The sequence below is a fragment of the Macadamia integrifolia genome, chromosome 4 (genome assembly GCF_013358625.1).
Source record: "Macadamia integrifolia cultivar HAES 741 chromosome 4, SCU_Mint_v3, whole genome shotgun sequence".
Taxonomy (NCBI): domain Eukaryota; kingdom Viridiplantae; phylum Streptophyta; class Magnoliopsida; order Proteales; family Proteaceae; genus Macadamia; species Macadamia integrifolia.
Genome location: NC_056560.1, coordinates 36,392,637 through 36,411,863, shown reverse-complemented (window position 1 = coordinate 36,411,863; position 19,227 = coordinate 36,392,637). Strand labels below are relative to the sequence as shown.

At 40.4% G+C, this 19,227-nt stretch overlaps 1 protein-coding gene and 1 non-coding gene across 4 annotated transcripts in view; both read right to left on the bottom strand.

Moving 5' to 3' along the window:
• LOC122076679 (isoamylase 1, chloroplastic-like) overlaps positions 1-19,227 on the bottom strand; it is a 52,451-nt gene that overhangs the window by 19,391 nt on the left and 13,833 nt on the right. The gene's annotated exons all lie outside the window — the stretch shown is intronic.
• LOC122077708 lies at positions 278-384 on the bottom strand. The gene has a single exon (XR_006139945.1). It is a non-coding gene; the product is annotated as a small nucleolar RNA R71 (small nucleolar RNA).

Sequence of the window (19,227 nt, the reverse complement as noted above, 5' to 3'; positions counted from 1 at the left end):
ATGAGATAAAGTCTAGTATCATTCAAATGCTCCCATCTTTCCATGGACTTAATAATGAGGAACCCTACAAGCACCTGGATGAATTTTTGGAGATATGCTCCACTGTCAAAATCTAAAATTTTTCTAAAGATGCCCTTAGGTTGACCTTGTTCCCATTTTCCCTTAAGGATAAAGCCAAACAATGACTTAATTCTTTAGATTCCTCTATAGTGATTGAGACTTAGGCCCGAATGCAACAAGAGTTCCTAAAGAAGTACTTTCCCATAGGTGGACCAACCAAATCAGGCGATCCATCACTAGTTTTTCACAAGTTGATGGTGAGCAATTCCTTGAGACCTGGGAGAGACTTAAGGATCTAATTAGAAAGTGTCCCCATCATGTTGTACCTAAGTGGCAGTTGGTTCAATGTTTCTATGATGGACTGATAGATAGATATAGACAGATGGTTGATGCTTCCTGTGGAGGCACTTTTATGCATAAAAGTGAGGATGAGGCATGGAAACTATTTGAAACTCTCAGTGAAAATTCTCTACATCATGTGTCAGCCTCTAGGATTGAAGCCCCCACCATTGGATCCCAAAAGAGAGGTGGCCTCTATGAGGTAGGCCAATCTGTGGCCATAAACACCAGAGTGGACATGCTTTCTGAAAAGCTTGACTGCTTATTGTCCATGGGGCAGAATTTTAGGCAATCTACCCTAGCTCCCACTTATCAAGATGCGTGCGCTCTTTGTGCCAATCCTGCACATTATGTGGGTGATTTCCCTCAAGCTGTGCCATTACCTCTAAATATGTTCAAGAACATGCACAGGCTGCCCAGAGTTTCTCTAAACCAGGTAATGACCAGACCTATAACCCTAGTTGGAGGAATCACCCCAATTTTGGATGGAAACAACCCAATAGTTTCCAAAATCCACCATATAGGAAGAATTTTTCCAATCAGCAGATTGCCTATAGAGATGTGCAGCAACCACCTCCTCCACCGCCTATGAATTCATCATCAGAGGAAAAGGTGATGCGTGCCTTGAATGGGTTGGACCAAAACACACAGCTCTTACACTCCCATACTCAATCCTTCACTAAGTTAGAAACTCAGTTGGGTCAGTTAGCTGAAGCCATTAGCAGGAGAGAGGAAGGTCAACTACCAAGTCAAGTGGTAGGAAATCCTAAGAGTCAGCCTAACAATCGAGTTTTCCATGAACAAGCCCAGGCAGTATGACCCTAAGGAATGGCCAAGTATTGGGAACACCTGAAAGAATTCCCTTGCAGAGGATTCTGAGAAGGAGATGAGTCTAGACCCCAATCCTGAAGCTCCACCAGCTTCTAAGGATGATGAGATTAAACATGTTGGGGGAGATAGTAATCCTAATGTTTATATACATAAAGCCCCTTTCCCCTCTTGTTTAGAATCTCTTTCTTTTTCTGCATTTGGCAAGAAGGGTTCAAGAATGGAAGAGATGATGGAATTGTTCAAACAAGTCCAAACCAACCTTCCGCTTCTAGATGCCATAAAGCAAGTTCCAGCTTATGCTAAGTTCTTGAAAGACTTACGTACACAAAAGCGAAAGCTGAAGACCCACATTCCAAAAACTGTCCAACTTGCTGAGCAAGTGAGTGCTGTCTTGTCCAATAAGCTTCCCCCTAAGCTTAAGGATCCAGAAGCACCTCTCATATCTTGCACCATTGGGAACCTTACCATTGAGCGTGCTCTCCTTGATCTAAGGGCGAGTGTGAATATTTTACCTAGCTCAGTTTGTGATCATTTTGGGTTTGGAGAATTGAAGCCTACAGAGGTTATTCTCCAACTTACTGACCGTTCAATCAAAGTCCCTAGAGATTGTATTGAGGATGTATTAGTTAAGGTTGATGAGCTTTATTTTTCTGTGGATTTCCTTGTTCTTGACATGGAAGCACCTACTAATGGAAAACCAGTCGATGATCTTAGGGCGTCCATTCTTGGCCACTGCCAATGCATGCATCAATTGTAGATCAGGTGCAATGGACATTTTCTTTGGTAATAGGAAGCTCCAATTGAACATCTTCAATGCTTCTTTAGGGCCCCAACGTGAGGACGAGTGTTTCTCTGTTGATGTGATAGATGAGGTGGTAGCACAGTACACCCTGGTGATATTAGCAGATGACCCAGTGCAGCAATGTTTGACCTTCTTTGGAGGTGATGATTTTGATGTTGATTCTTACACTGCTGAGGTCAATGCTCTGTTAGATGCTCCTACCTTTTCTGATCTTCCTCGGACTATCAAGTTTGAGTCCCTTCCTCCTTTGGCTGAGAAGCTAGCATTGAGTTCTATTGAGTCTCCACCAATGTTTAAGCTTGCCAGATTCATTGAAATATGCTTTCTTGAGATCAAATGAGACATTGCCTGTCATTATTGCTTCCAACTTGACACCTGATCAAGAAAGCAAACTGTTGGATGCTCTCAAAGAACATAAGGCTGCAAGTAGACGGTCTGTGGCTGATTTAAAAGGTATTAGCCCATCAATTTGTATGCATCGTATCTATTGTGATGATGAAGCTAAACCATTCTAAGATGCGCAAAGGAGATTGAATCCTAACATGCGCGAAGTTGTCAAGAAAGAGGTGGTGAAATGGTTAGATGCAAGCATTATTTATTCCATCTCTAATAGCAAGTGGGTGAATCCGACTCAAGTTGTGCCTAAGAAGTCAAGCATTACTGTCATTGAGAACGACCAGAGTGACAAGGTCCCTACTCGCACAACCACAGGTTGGCGGGTATGCATTGATTATCGAAGATTGAATTCTGTCACCCGTAAGGATCACTTTCCTTTGTCGCTCATTGACCAAATCCTAGAGAAATTAGTAGGACACAGCCATTTCTATTTCTTAGATGGTTATTCAGGTTATAATCAGGTTTCTGTGTCTTGAAGACCAAGAGAAAATCAATTTCACGTGCCCTTATAGTACATTCGCTTTTCGACGGATGCCCTTTGGGTTATGTAATGCACCTGCCACCTTTCAGAGGTGCATGATGTCTATTTTTTCTGATATGGTGGGAGATTTTCTTATGTTTTCATGGATGATTTCTGTGTTTGGGTCTTCCTTTAATGATTGTCTCTTAAAATTGACCAAAGTTTTGAAACGTTGTATAGAGACAAATCTGATTTTGAGTTGGGAGAAGAGCCATTTTATGGTTCAAGACGGCATCGTTCTAGGTCACATTGTGTCCAAACGTGGGATAGAGGTTGATAAGGCCAAGGTGGAGTTGATTGCCAAACTCCCACCTCCCACTTTTGTTCGGTAGGTTCGTTCATTTTTAGGCCATGCAGGTTTCTATAGGCGATTCATTAAGGACTTCAGTACTATATCTAGACCCTTGTGCAATTTGTTTGCCAAGGATACTCATTTTGTCTTTGATGATAACTTCTTTGGAGCCTTCCATACCATTAGAGCTTTAATGTCTACAGCACCCATAATCCAGCCCGCAGATGGGTCGTTGCCATTGATATTATGTGTGATGCATCTGACTATGCTGTTGGAGCTGTGTTAAAACAGAGAGTTGACAAGAAACCCATTGTCATTTATTATGCTGGTAAGACATTCTCAGAAGCTCAATTGAATTATACTACGGCTGAGAAAGAATTACTAGCAGTTGTGCTTGCTCTCGATAAATTCCGATCGTATCTCCTTGAATCCAAGGTTTGTACATAGTTGTCACGGCATCAAATCGATCCAAGGCGGTGGAGGGGTGGCTAATTGATTTGGCGATAAATCGCCCATTATGGCGTTGGCATGGCAGTCAAATCGCCCGTGTCATTTTTTATTTTCCCTATTTTCTAAAGTTATTTAGTATGTTACTTTTTTATTTTCCCTATTCTCTAAAGTTATTTAGCATGCTACATGCCTACAATATATACCTTATAACATATAAAACCAACATTAAGCAACATCAAATCATCAAAAATCAACATAACCCTATCAAAATCACCCTACATTTTACAAAAAATCGACCGCTTAGTGAATCAGGTGTGACCTGGCGTCCATGGCAGTGTCATGGCGATGCCTATCAGCCAATGGCGACCGCCATTTGTGAATCACGTAATCGTAGCACTGCCATGAACTTCTTTTTTCGCCAGGATGCCAAATCGCCACCTTGGCGATGCCATGAAAACTATGGTGGTGTATACTGATCATGCGGTTCTTAGGTATTTACTTGCCAAGAAAGACACCAAACCTAGGTTGATTAGATGGATTCTTCTATTACAAGAATCTGATTTAGAAATTCAGGACAAGAAAGGTTCTGATAATGTGGTAGCAGATCTGTCTAGGATCTCAGTTGAGTCACCCTCCACCACTGAGTTGGTTAGAGATTCATTTCCTGATGAGCAATTATTTGTGATTTCTCATATGCCTTGTCTTTGGTTTGCACATATAGTGAACTACTTGGTTATTGGGAAGCTTCCTGATGGTTGGAGTAAGCAAGAGAAAGATAGATTCTTCTCATAGCTGAAGTTCTATTATTGGGAGGATCCAGAGTTGTTTAGGTATTGTCCTGACCAGATTATTCGTCGATGTGTCCCAGAGAGTGAGTTTCATAGTATCCTTACCTTTTGTCACACTTTTGCATGTGGGGCATTTTAGTGGCAAGAAAACAGCTAGCAAGGTTTTACAGAGTGGTTTCTTTTGGCCTACTATCTTTAGAGATACCCATGAGTTTTTCTGTAATTGTGTTCAGTGTCAAAAAGTCAAAAATATGTCTCGTAGAGACATGATGCCCCTTAACCCTATTCTTGTTGTTGAGATCCTTGATGTGTGGGGCATAGATTTCATGGGACCTTTCCCTCCATCTTTCGGCTTTGAGTACATTTTGGTTGCAGTAGATTATGTGTCCAAATGGGAGGAAGCAGTGGTCACGAGAACCAATGATCACAAGGTGGCAGTTAAGTTTGTATAGAGTCACATTTTCAGTCGCTTTGGATTTCCACGTGCCATCATTAGTGATGGTGGCTCCCATTTTAAGCACTGGAATTTTGGGGCTCTACTGCGAAAGTATTCTATTACTCATAAGGTTGCCACGCCTTATCATCCGCAGACTAGTGGTCAAGTAGAGGTGTCCAATAGGGAGATCAAGCGCATTCTTGAGAAAACGGTTAGGCCTGATAGGAAACATTGGTCTTCGAGACTAGATGATGCATTGTGGGCCTATCGTACTGCTTATAAGACTCCCATTGGCATGTCCCCTTACCTGTTGAGTTGGAACACTGTGGTTTGTCGGCCATTAAAACATTTAATTTTGATATGGTCAAAGTTGGTTTTAACGTTATCTTCAACTCTTGGAGTTGGAAGAAATGCGCAATGATGCGAATGAGAGCGCACATATTTATAAGGCTAGGAAAAAGGCTTTTCATGATAAACATATTGTCCGGAAGTCTTTTGAAGTTAACCAGAAAGTTTGGCTTTTCAATTCCAAGCTATGCCTCTTTCCTGGTAAGCTTCCCTCTCGATGGGATGGCCCCTTTGTGGTTACTAAAGTGTCGCCCCATGGTGCTATTATAATTCAAGATCCTAAAACGAGGCACACTTTTTAGGTTAATGGGCAGCGCCTTAAACATTATGCGGATGGTATTACTGATGGCCAGGTCGTTCGAGTCTATTGATTTGATTGATCCGGTTTATGATTTCTTTTTAGTTCCACTGTTTGTCTAGCCGACCCCATTTAGTTGGGATAAGACTAAGCTTTGTTGTGTTGTTGTTTGTCTGGCTGAAGACGGTAAACTTAGTGCTTGTGGGAGGCAACCCACCATTTTACTTTATGTTTTTGTTTAGTTGTGTTTTTCAGGATTAGAAGTGGGGCAAATCCATGTTGGTGCAGATGATAGCAGTAGCACTTTACTCCATCAGGTTGTATCACTCCTTCCCTTCTCTATGATTTGCTTTGTTCCCCTTGCTCTATTATGTGTTATTCTTTCACATGCCATTGGAGACAATGTCATCTAAGTTGGGGAGTGAGGGGGAATTTTTTATTGAATGAACAATGTGAACTTGAACTCTGGTATTGATTACACATTTATGCTTAATTTTTCTACTCTAGAGCTTTTAAGGTCTTTGTCAAGAGATATGGCATGTGATTTTTAAGTGTGTTGCTGTATTTAACAGTTAGTTAAACTTAGAACATTATTACTTTTCCATGGTGGTTAACTTTTTTACTTTGAATCTGAAATTGCCATTTTAGTCAATGTTTATTATGATCTTTGTGTAACTATGCAAGCCTTATGTGTTGAAAATGTTCTAAATCAAGAAAAAGACTTCCTTCTGAGTAACTGGGCCTCTGTGTCACAAACATGGAGTTTCGTGTAAAAAGGTTGGATAGTTTGAGCAAAATTTGAAAACTTTGATCTAGTCTTGGCTTGTAGCCTATTTGGGTTGAGTAAGTCTGAGGGGTGTTCTACACCTAGTTCCTTAAAGCCATCTAGCTTGAGAGCAACTGATCGAAAGCTCGCTACATAGCCAATTTAGAATGCTTAATAGGTTAGGACATTGCACAGATCAGAGTAAAAAAAAAAGAGTATGATCATAGTTGCATGATAAAAGTTATGGCTTGTATAACACTTGGACTTCATAACTTAGCTGCGATGGTTGATTTTGAATGAAAGAGTAAAAGTTGGCTGGAGTGGACGAGGATGTTGTTCTTTGTTCAATTTTGTGTTGAATTTTTAACATATTTATAATCCTTGTTATTGATTCGTTGATGATGCTCTTACTTGTTTATGAGTGGTTACATTAAGCTACTGTCATAATAACCAGAGTAGTTTTTATTGTCTTTTACTCGAGGACGAGCAAAAGTGTAAGTTGGGGAGTGTGATCGGGTTGTAATTATTCATGAAATTGATATTTAATTGTTAATTTTAATCTGAGTTTCATGATTAATTTGACTATATAATGTGATATTGTATGTTTGCAGGGTTTTCAAGGGATGTGCACAGTTTGATTCTAAATGGACGGATATGGTTCAGTCCAGAAGCAAGGGCAAAGGGTCAAGGGCAAAGTTGGAATTTTCAAGAGAAGAGAATATAAAAAATAAAAAATAAAAAAGGGAAATTTAGGGAGAGAGAACCCCACGGTTCTCCCTCTCTCCCTATTCCACACGTTCTCTTCTCTCTCTTCTACTCTCTCATGTTTTTCTCTCTCCTTGTCCTAACCATCTCCTAAATACCCTCATCTAGCCGATCTCTATCACTTTCTCTTTCCTAATCCCACACAATCTCTACCATTCCACACACTCTTCTCTCTTCCATTTTTCTCTCCTATCCGAATTGGATCTCTACCATCTCACACATACGTCTCTCTCTCCTAATGTCCTTTACCATGGTATCCCTATTTTGTCTCCCTATATCGGCTAGCATGCACCCTTATATATCCGATCCCTCATTCTTCTAAAAGGATCCCATCTCCCATGCACCATGGTTCCCTCTCCCTCTTGGAACTAGCTACACATACTCATTCTCTAAGACAAGATTTGGAGGGACAACACATTGCACACGGAGGATTACCATGATGCTAAGGGTTCATCACCATCATCATCATTGCTGCCATTCCTTCATTAGCACCATGAGCGACTAAATTCCTTTCTATCTTTAAGTTTAGATGAAGTCTTGAGTTATTTCTATTTAATTTCTGGTTTAAGTTCATACTTGATTGTTTGATGTTAAAGACTCCTCCCATTGTGGATGATTTTAATAGTTAAATTAGTCTAAGATATTTGTTTCTGTGATTCAATTATTCTATTCAAGCAATAGTATTTCATATGATTTTTGATATACACTAATGATAGCCTTTAACCAATCAAACTAAGTGTGCTAAGCGAAAGCGATAGACGATAGTGCTTGATAGGATAGGTTATGCTTAGTGTAGTCAAAGATTGTGTTTTTTTTGATGCATTGGAACTTGTAGTTTCAATGAACCGAAGTATAAACCAAAAATTGGTAATAATACCAAAACGGATTTAAGACCTAAGGATAGCTTCTTCTCATTGATTATTGTTCTTGTTAATTGGTTTATTTAGTTTTAATTTAAATTCTGAATTTTACAAAATTGATTTTCAAAACAACGTTCACCTCAATTTTAGTAGATTTAGCCTTCTAGTTCTCTAAGGGTTCGACCCCTTTCTTACCACTATCTCATAGTTTAGTTAGGGTTTATTTTGATTCGTTCACGATAGCTATCAAATTTCTATTTATGTTTAAAAAAACAGGTGAAATGAAATAGGTTTATCAAATAGTTTTGGGTTTTTTTTTCGTTTCTGAGCACAGAAAAACCGAAAAACACGTTTCTGAAAATGTTATCAAATGGTGCCTTAAGAACCACCAACTAGAAGAATTGGCTTTGTTTCAAAAGTTAAATGGGATCTGTAGATACATATCTTAAGTATCGGTAGGTATTGGTACATATCGGTAAGATATAAGGATACAATTCCCTTTTTTTAAAAAAAAGAAAGAGGTACCAATACATAACCTAGCTCTAAATCTCCATTAAATTTCGGCCAAAACTCTGAAATTTTCCAGCTTCAGTATGGCCCAAAATGAAACTAGGGGTAGAAACTATAATGTTACTGGTTTTGACAAAATTTACCGAGTTTCGCATAGTTCGACCAAATTGGTCCAACCCATGCTTATATAATTGACATGTTTCAATGAAAACATACACTGTTTCCCATATTTCGATGGAACCTCTCAAACTTTCTAGGTTTCGACTAAGAAAGCGGGAATTTGGCCAAAAAAAAAAAAATAGGCCCAAGTTTTTTCATTCTTCTACTATGTTGCATTATCAACCCAAATCAACATAGAGAGGACTTCTTGGAGCTTTAAGGTAAACCCAATTTTTCCCTAAGTTCTTATTTTATTCAACATAGTATAATTCTTTTAAAACAACCACGTGTGCCACCTCCACATCCTTACAGCCTCAATGAGCCTAATGTAAGACTATTCTGTTAAGTTTGTCTCGAATTCTGGACCCATTTTGAAGAATGACCTGCTCTGATATATTTTGGTGGCGACCCGAATGGAAAGTTTTCTGAGATTTATGATGGAAGCCGAGGGGTTGGGCTGATAGGATTGACCCGCGACTTGGAGGAGTATATAATGTACTATCGTCTTGTTGAGCAAGTCATTGCAATTTGAGGTTTTTTTGAGCTACGGTTTCAGGGCGAGTTTTCTCGCTGCCGCTTGGGTGCATTCTCTTTTCTACATAGTGCAGCATCTTCTTCTTCGCCTGAGGATGTAGCACACCACATCAGTGTGTGAACCTCATTAAATCTTTGTGCATTGCGGATCTTTCTTTGTTTATTTTCGTTGCTCTAACATATTCACTTAAACAAATAGTCCCAAAGAATTCACAAACTCCAAACCAAACTCAGAAATCGAGATCAGATTTTAACAGTAGGTGTAAGTAATCAAATCTGAGAATTACAGCTGTACAGAGAGAAAATTGAGTACTCAAGAGAGTTCAAAACTAGGATCGAGTGGGACCCCTAGTTGACCCAAAAAACCCAAAACTAACAACTTCAGCAGGCCTCAATAGGCCTTGTCCTCCTTGTTGAGTGGTCCTCTAGGGACCCTTGATGAAACCCTAAAAGGGCAGCAGAAACAGATCTGAGACTCGGGAGATCTGAGAAATAGATTCCAGCTTCAAAACCCTGACTCTGTCTATATCGATTTGGTTTGTTTGGCATATCTCCAAACTCAAGTTACAACTGATCTTCAAGGCTTCAACAAGGGTTCTTCAAGCTTCAATTGATCATTTAAACACTCTCTTACAAGTTACAACTAGGAAACAAAGAAAAAGAAGATGGAGAAGATAGACAAATCGTGGTATAGGTGTGGGTGGGGGCTGGGCTGCCTCAGCCCTAGGGTCTCTCACCTACAGTGATCTTAGCTGTTGAAAGGGAAATTCTCTCTCAGAATTGAAGCAAGCATTGCTGGAAATTTCGTTAATCAATAGCTGTCTAACGTTTTAACTATTACAATGGTCTCTATATACTTGAGGCTTGGGCTCAATTGCATAGGAACTTATAAATTAGGAAACAAAGGAAAATTACAAACTCCTAACTTAGAGAGACAAAATTTCTTAATAAAAAAGCTTGTTCCACTAAGAAAAGAATAAAGAAAAGACTACATTCTAAAGAACCAAAACCCAAATTTCAACCTTGTGTTTGACTTGGTCAAACACTAAAGACAAAGTAAAGCTGTAGGGAAATCGATACAGAGAACATTGGACATTCTGGAAGCTGCTAGAAGAAATTATGTGAAGACAAAACTTCTGGTTCAATGGGCACAAAAGGGCTGGCTCTATTGCTGAAAAACTGAACCAGAACTGAACTAAAATTGGGCCATCTTGGGCTGGCTTGATTGACACAAATGCCGGTCTTGGCCTTTGTTCCTCCTTCTCCATACAAAAGATCAGCATCAGCATCTACGTCAGAGCCATTCCCTAGGTTGGGATACCTACAAGATATGGCCTTATAGGTGGGCAATGATGGACTTTCAAAACAATTAGGCCCAAAACATGTCATGGGATTCATCTGTTGCATTTAGAGGAGCAACAATAACACTGTAGTGGTACGCACCTTGTGGAATGGAGCTGTCTAGAAACTCCTCCTGGTATTTAGTGGTGTGTTGTATGACTAATTCACTATCTAAGTTAGATGCTTTGATTGTTTTAATAGCTTATTTACATTTCTAGCATCCAAGTTATGTGTAGACTTAGTGTGTATTAACAAGGCTATTGTACAACATCATTCAACATACACTAGCAAACTTGGGTTAACACCAAATGTACCATTTTGAGTGCTCTTTTTTAGTGAAAATAGTTCATGGATTAGCTTTAAAAGGTAAAAAATAGGCTGTAAACAAAAAATAGACTACAAAAACACTTTCTAGGGGTCGAAACCAAGGTTTCCATATAGACAATAAAAAGTACTTGGTTTCCCTGAAATTTTGCAGGTTATGACTTATATTTCGGATTTAGAACCTTGCTTCAAACCATGAATATGAAATATCTCCTTTATCAATAACACAAGTATGTATCCAAGGGGTCGAAACCAAGGTTTTTACATAGACAAGACAAAGTACTTGGTTTCCTGAAATTTTGCAGGTTTGTCTTATTTTTCGGACTTAGAACCTTGCTTTAAACCATGAATATGAAATATCTCTTTTTATCATTAACACAATTATGTGTTCAGGAATTAGTTACCTCTGCCTTCTTGGGATTTCATCTGTTCCAAATGTCCCCTTGTGCCTTGGCGCAACACTATCAAGTTTAAAAGACATATCTCTCGTTCTAGCTTTCGGCCTGGCAAGCTCTCTCTTACTGCCTTCCTATGTAGTTTTTCTCATATACCGGCATATTCAAGTTCCCCCCCCCCCTGCGGTGTTGTCTCTGCTGGAATGGTACTGAAGATGTAGACCATCTTTTTTCTCGTCCCGTATCTTCCTCTGTTTGGAAGAGGGTCCTCTGCTAGCCTTCAGCAAGAGAATCCTTCATTTTTCTAAAGAATGGATCTGCATTGACATGACTTATGAAGGGTCTTCTATTTGTAATCCGATTAGGAAGCTAGCTTTTGGTGACACGATTAGTCACATTTGGATGGAGCGCAATCTTCATAGATGGACTTCTAACTCCAGATGTTTTAATAAGATTTGGAAATCCATCTACTTTGATGTGAGCTCCAAGCTTAGTTGTCTTTCTCATCGTCGTGTTAGTGACACCCCAAGCAACATGCTCATTGTTGTCTCCTGGGCCTCCCGTCCTCCATCATTGCCCCCCTTAATGTATCCATTCTCTTTGCTGGGCTCTTTTCCCCCCTGTTGTTGCCCCTCCCCTAAGGTCTTGTCCCTTGTGGCTCCCCCCCTCTTCTCTTTGTATATTTTTCCTCCTATTAATGCAATTATTTATTCACCCAAGGAAAAGAAAAGTATGTATCCACATAAAGTAAATTGGATGTCTTGGATCGGTGTGGGGTTTTAAAACTTTCAAGAGTGGAGAATTCAAGGATGTCTCCCTTAGATGGTACTATTGCCTTACACCGATGGTTTGCTAAATCAAAATAGGGCATCCTATGGAGGTATTTCTAGACATCATGATGGCAGTCCCATTTTTGCCTATGTGGGAAGGGGAGAAGGAACAGATCTATCCTCGATATGGAGTTTCTTGCAATTTATGGAGGATTGCTGCTTTGGAAGGAAAAGTGATGCAGCATTGAAGACCTATTCAAGGAGGAAGAAGAGAGGGGTCGACCATGCCTAGTAGGGGTCAACCAGGCCTAGTCCTTAGGCCCACGGTTTAGCTTTGATGGGGTTTATTTAGTTTCTAATTCCGGTTTATTAGTTTCTAAAGTCAGTTCTTAGTTAGCTTCTAATTTCAGTACTTCTAATTCCTAGTTTCTATTTCCAGTTTTAGCAACTAGAGGACTTTCTATTTTGTAAGTTTCCTATTTCAGTTTTAGCAACTAAAGCTAGTTTCTATTTCTTGTAACCCCCATCATTATTATAAATAAAGGAGAGGGCTCTCACATTGACCACGATTTTTTTATGAAACAAAAACAAGCCTGCTGCCGTTATGTCTTTGCTGAGACTACCTTTTGTTTGATCAAAGCTTTTGGGGCTGGTGTTTGATCTGGTCGACACTTTGCGGTGAGAATCCCGAGTGGTCACTTTTATCTACTGTTCTCTTCATTATATTGTTCCTCAACGATCTCAGGCAAGTGATCCACTCTTCTTTCAATTCTGATCTGAGAATTTCCAGAATTCCCTAAACACTGACCACTACCCAACAGACCATCCAGCCACCTGATGGCTTCTCTGTTTGGGTCGAGTGTTACCCCTTCTGAGAGGATGGTTCGATCCAAACTCTGGGGTAATCAGACCTGAGATTTGAAAGATATAAGAAATCTCCCTGATCTGGTCGATCTCAGTTTTAACCCTATTCTGCCGAGAAATTGAATCGATTACTCTGAGTACTTGTGCATGTGTGGTCACTATTTTTCCCATGGTTCAGTCTCAGATATTGGTGTTGTAAAATCCTTGTTTTCTGGTTATCATCCAGCTACAGAATTTCTGAAACATAGAGATCGGTAGGGCTGATCTTTGCTTATTGACTTCAGTTTTGTTAGTATTCTGTTAATGAGTTATTTGGTGATTGATTGGGTGTTCCTTGAGAGTATCCCGCTGTCTTTGGAACTAGGTTGACCTTGTTGATTCTAGTTCTACATTAAAAAGGGGCTACAAAAGGTTTCAGTTCTGTGGGACTCTAAGGTGGCAGTGGATGTCCTTGAGGGCAAAGCCTACTGCCCTTGGGGTGTTTCGTACTTGAGGATTGCTATTTCACATACAGGTGGTGACTTTGTTTCTGTGATATTTCATCATGCCTACTTACCCAAAAAAAAAGACATTTCAGCATGTCTGGAGAGAGAAGAATCAACCTTTGGACTGTATTGCTTCTCTTATTTCTTCAGAGGAGGAATTCTGTATTTATCCAAATGATTTCCCATCTGATTTGGCTACTCTGGTTCAGAATGATGCCAGACATTGTATTCATCGACGGATGTAATTCTCCTTCTCTTTAATGAAATTTTATATTATCCATTAAAAAAAAAAAAAAAAAAAAAAACGTAAAGTGTAGTTTAAAAAGCATACACTGGAAGGAAAAACAAAAGATGATTGATAGCCTTGGCGATACCAAATAAAATAAAAGACAAGCTCACTCACATTTCTCTAACTAGTCTCTCCATGATCTTTCTCAAGAGAATTCCCTTAAATTAATAAACACCTTAACTCCCATACAAACCCCAGTAGATAGTACCATATACACACTGCCAAAAGATAAAGACCACACAGGCATGGATGGAAATGAAGAGAAAACTTTGGAAACATGAAACAATTCATGATCAGAACTATACAATTTTAAGCTATACTGCTAAGGATTTTTATTTAGGCTCCATCCGATTGGAAGCAAAGTGCAGGGAAACAAGATGAAATATAGAAAGAATAAAATGGATTATTTTTTTACCTTAATTACAAAGGTCAATGGAAACTTTTTTTTACCATAATTACAAAGGTCTCCATCTTCTTTTTAAAATTTTCCCTTCATATCCATTTACTTGCAACCAGACAATTCCTGGGAAGTCTCCATAATATACTGATTTTCCAACAAAATTTTTCACATTTCTTCAGTTATGGACAAACAAAAAAAGGGCATGCCCAGTGCACGAGGCTCTAGCCACTGCAGGGTCTGGGGAGGGTCATAATGTACACAACCATACCCCTGCTTCAGGGAGAGGCTGTTTCCTAACTCGAACCCATGACCACTTGGTCACAATGCAACAACCTGACCGTTGCACTAAGGTCCACCCTCTTCTTTAGTTATGGACATTACTATAGATGAAACAAACTTCCTTAAATATCTTTTAACACTGATTTTGATGCCTTTCGTGCGGGTCGGAACTTACCCGACAAGGAATTTCGCTACCTTAGGCCGTTGAAGTTACGGCCGCCATTCATTGGGTCTTCGATCGCCGGCTCCCCTATCATCAGGTCACCAACTTCCTTGACCTTCCAGCATTGGGCAGGCGTCAGCATAGTTTTTAAGGCGGTAAGGCGACGGAGGCGTTTGAGGGTCTTTCGGAGCGCCTTAGCGATAAGACGAACATAAAGCGTTGCCTTATCGACTAAAGCGTTCTTGTGTAATTTTTTTATAAAACCAATCTATTTTGCTCAAATCCTAGTTGAATCCTATTACTCATATATTAAATAAATATTAAAGGTTCATATTCATACCAATGTAAGATATTCATTAAAAAAACAAATCAATAAAGTGAATAAACTAAGTTCATCAATCATCAATCATCAATCATCAATCATCAATCACCAATATTCAATATAATCACAATCATCAATCATCAATCATATTAACATATAATATAAATACATAATTATGAAACAAAATTATAAATATAAAGAAAAGAAGACATAAAAAATACAAGTATTTATACTTACCTCTATGATGCCAAAATGAGTGCCTAAGCCCTAAAGGTCATCCACTATATTTCTACTCGTGTCAAAGAAGAATGAAGCTCACCGTTGCCGGAGAAAAATGGTCGCCTGGATCAATGGTTCTTCCTTGTTCCTTGATTCCTTAAAGCCCTTTCTTAAAACCCTTGATAAAATCCAAACCCTGTTTGTGAATCGTGTTTTTGTTTTGTTTGTTTTGGTTATTTTTGGTGGAGTAAAGCTGATCCCATATCTCAAGTGTTAACAAAACTATAAACCTACCAATAAAAAATCTATATTTGGAATCTTCATCAAGTAATTTTAAAATGTGTTTAAGAAAAAAAAACCCCCCATAAGGCGCCACTTCACATAAGGCGAAGCACTGCCTTACCATCTCTAGACTGCATCAACGCCAAGGCGTTGCTAAGGCGTCGCCTTACCAGCGCCTTAAAAACTATGGGCGTTAGACCCATCTTCTTTCTCGTCCTCATTCTAACCCAAATCTATTATATTTCTATAACAAGTAGGATAAGATAAATAATAAATATTTGATTATTTTTTATATATAAATTAACAAATAAATATTTTTTTAGATTTATAAGTAGGAGATATCCATTTGGGAATGATAAAAAAAAAAAAGAGGATAAATAGAATCTAGAAGAGAAGAATATACAAGGGAAAAGGGGGGGAAGAAGGCTTAAGCCAACCCAAGGGAGAACAACAATAGAACCAAAGCAAAACATTACATCATAACATAACATAACATCATAAGCCCAGTGTAGCAACTAAGGAGGGGGGAAAGCAATCATAATGTCGTCAAATGGGGGGGATGAGATCCACCTGCAGATTCCAAGAAACAATGATGTGGGTGTTTCTAGGGGAGTTGGCAACAGTACGGGCATGGAGGGCATGGATTTTGGAGGTAACATCAGAGTAGATAGCTTTCCAAATCTTATCCGGAGAGCAAGATTTGGGGGTCCATCTACGAATGTTGTACCCCATCCAGAGATGGATAATGGTTGCACAAAAAGCCAGTTTACCAACAGTGTGACAGATGGAAGAACTAGAGAAGGTCATGTCTATCCAGTTCCATTCCCTGTCAAAGGGGAGGATTGGTCTTCTAGCCGGCCATCACTTGGAAAGGACAGACTTCCAGACAGAAGAGGAAAAGGGGCAGGAGAAGAATAGATGAGGGATGTTCTCCACACCTTAAGGGCAGAGACAACATGAAGGGTTGACGGGGATATGGCTATGGATGAGGAAGGATTGGGTAGGAGACAGTTGGACAGGCATCGCCATAGAGTGAAATTATGGCGGGGAATATGGCCTTTAAACTAGATCAACTTATGCCACGGAACTACTGAGGAAGAGGTATGAATAAAGGACCAAGCAGAGGCAGGGGAGAAGATCCCATTAGAGGAGGGGAGCTAATTGTATTTATATTCTCTTCCTCTATGACTAGGGGGGAGAGGAGGGAGGGAGGCCAGAGATCAAGGAGAGGAGGATGGGAGATGGTGGGGACCAACCCATGGGAGAAAGGATAGAAGAGACAAAAGCATTAACGGGAGATCATAGGAGTAGATAACTATAGGAGATATCAGATGAGACAAGATGCCCGAAGGGGGCCAGGGGTCCTTCTAGAGAAATGTGGTCTGACCATTTCCAATGGAGTAGGAAATAGCAGAGAGGGCAATGGGCCTATGATCAAGGATCTTTCTCCAGATCCAGGAGGCATTAGGGATGGAAGGGGCTGTCCAAAGGGAGTTATGCTTGAGCAACCTAGAGAGGATCCAGTCGACCCAAATGCGCTTGTGCTTGGACACAATTTTTCCAGATGAACTTGAGGACACCCACTGAATTGGCATCCTTGATTCTTCTGATTCCTAAACCTCCCTCAGATTTGGGAAGGCAAACCTTCTTCCAACTGAGAGGCTAAAGGAATTTAGAGGAATAGGAACCCTTCCAAAGGAAGGAGCAAAGAAGACCTTCAATAGACTTAATCACACAGTAGGGAGAACAAATGTATCGGACCAAAAAGGTAAACGACTAGAGGACTGACTTGATGAGGGTAAGACGGCCAGCATAAGAGAGGAGTTTGCCTTTCCAGAGCTGAAGCTTATTCTTGAGCTGATTAAGCAAAGGGGTACAATGGTGGGAGGTGAGCCTGGAAGAAATGAGAGGGAGGCCCAGGCATTTAACAGGCAAGTAACCCAACATAATTTCCGAGATTCCTAAAAGGTTGGCTTAGACATCAGAGGAGACACCAAAGAGGAAAATATTGGATTTGAGAAGGTTGATGCTGAGGCTCGAGAGAGATTCAAAGTAGTAGAGGGTGTCCATGGTAGTGGTGATGGAGAGAGTCAGCCTTGGAAAAGATAATGACGTCATTGATGGAAGCCAAATGGGAGAGGAGGGATTTGCATTTGGGGATGGGAGAGATGAGATGGAGGTCAGTAACAGATTGAATAGAGCGAGACAAGACTTCTATGGAGAGGGAAAAGAGAAGAGGAGAAAGGGGGCAGCCTGATGGATACCACGGCCAGAGGGGAAATATCCGACTGGCTACCATTCACAAGGACAAAGAATCGGGGGGAGGAGATGCGAGTGAGGATCCAGTGAACAAAAGAGGTCGGAAAGAACATTTGAATCATAACATTGGATATGAAGTCTCAACTAATCATGTCAAACACTTTATGGATGTCAATCTTGAGGAGGGCAGCCGGAGAGTGAGACTTGCGGTCAAAACCACGAACAATCTCATAACAGAGGATAATGTTATCAAAAATGCTCCTGCCAATAATAAAGGCAGATTGGTTAGGACTAACAAGGGAGTCAATAACTTTTTGGATCCTGCTGGCAAGGATTTTGGAAATGAACTTGTAAAGGAGATTGCAAAGAAAAATGGGTCTGAAGTCATACATGGAAACCAAACCTTCCTTTTTAGGAATGAGGCAAAGGAAAGTGTGGTTATCCCTCTGATTTGATTAGGATTATAAAAGAAACTACGCATCGCAAGAATGAGGTTGTTGCGAATGATGTTCTAGCAAGCAGAGAAGAAACCTATACTAAAGGCATCAGGATCTGGGGCTTTGTTGGCCTTATGGGATGGAATGGCCGAAAGGATTTCCTCCTCACAGGGAATGGATTGAAGGAAAGGGAGGAACTCATCTAGGACAAACTTATTGAGGAGGTAGGGGGGGATGGAGGGAGGGATAGGGGGAGGGCAGAAGAGCCTCTGAAAGTGAGAGATGGCTTCCGACTTAATGAGGTCAGGGGAGTAAAGATCAATCCCAGAGGAGGGGATAAGCTTAGGAATGGTATTAGCATTATTCCTGGCTTTGAGGGAGCGGTGGAAATAGGAAAAATTAGAGTCACCCAGATCAATCCATTTGATGCGGCCTTTCTAACAGAGGATGCTTTCTTCTTGATCCAGAGCCAAAGAAAAATCAGAAGCAACAACTTTCTCTTCCTCAGCCAGGACAAGGTTGAGAAGATCATGCTCGAGCCTAGATTGAGTGGGGTGGAGAAAGTCACGACAGGAGGCTACCCGAGAGGAGATGTTCCCAAAGGTAGATGAATCCCAAAGCTTTAGGGTAGAGGAATTCCAAAGCTTTGGCGAAGGCCAGGAGAGGGGAAAGGGAGAGAGGGGTAAGAATGTTCCAAGCACTATTGAGTAAAGGTTGGAAATCTGGGTGAGAGATCCACATGTCAAAGAACTTGAAAGGCTTAGGACCAAAGGAGCGGAAGGGAAGAACATGGATGGAGATGGGACTATGATCTGAAATCCTAGGAAGGCTAAAGTAGGCATGTGAAGATGGATAGGAGTCGAGCCAAGCTTCATTGACAAGGGCCCTATCAAGCTTACAAGCCACCCGAAGATTGCCTGATCTTCTGTTACGCCAAGTAAACTTGGCTCCCGACCATCTGAGGTCGGTGAGATTGAGATCATCAATGCAATCGTTGAAAGAGTCAAATGCCGGGGATTAATGGGGTTTCTTCCATGTTTTTCATGACTGAAGCCGGTAACATTAAAGTCTCCCGCAATGCCCCAGGGCCTGGATCCTGTGAGGGGGGCAAAAGAGAGCAGGTCAGACCAAAGAGAGAGCCTAAGAGAGGCCCGGTTGTAAGCATAAATGATTAGGCGAAAGCAGATGAAGGGGCCAGAATGATGGGAGATAGAAATGTGAATGGCTTGTGATGTAGCATTGAA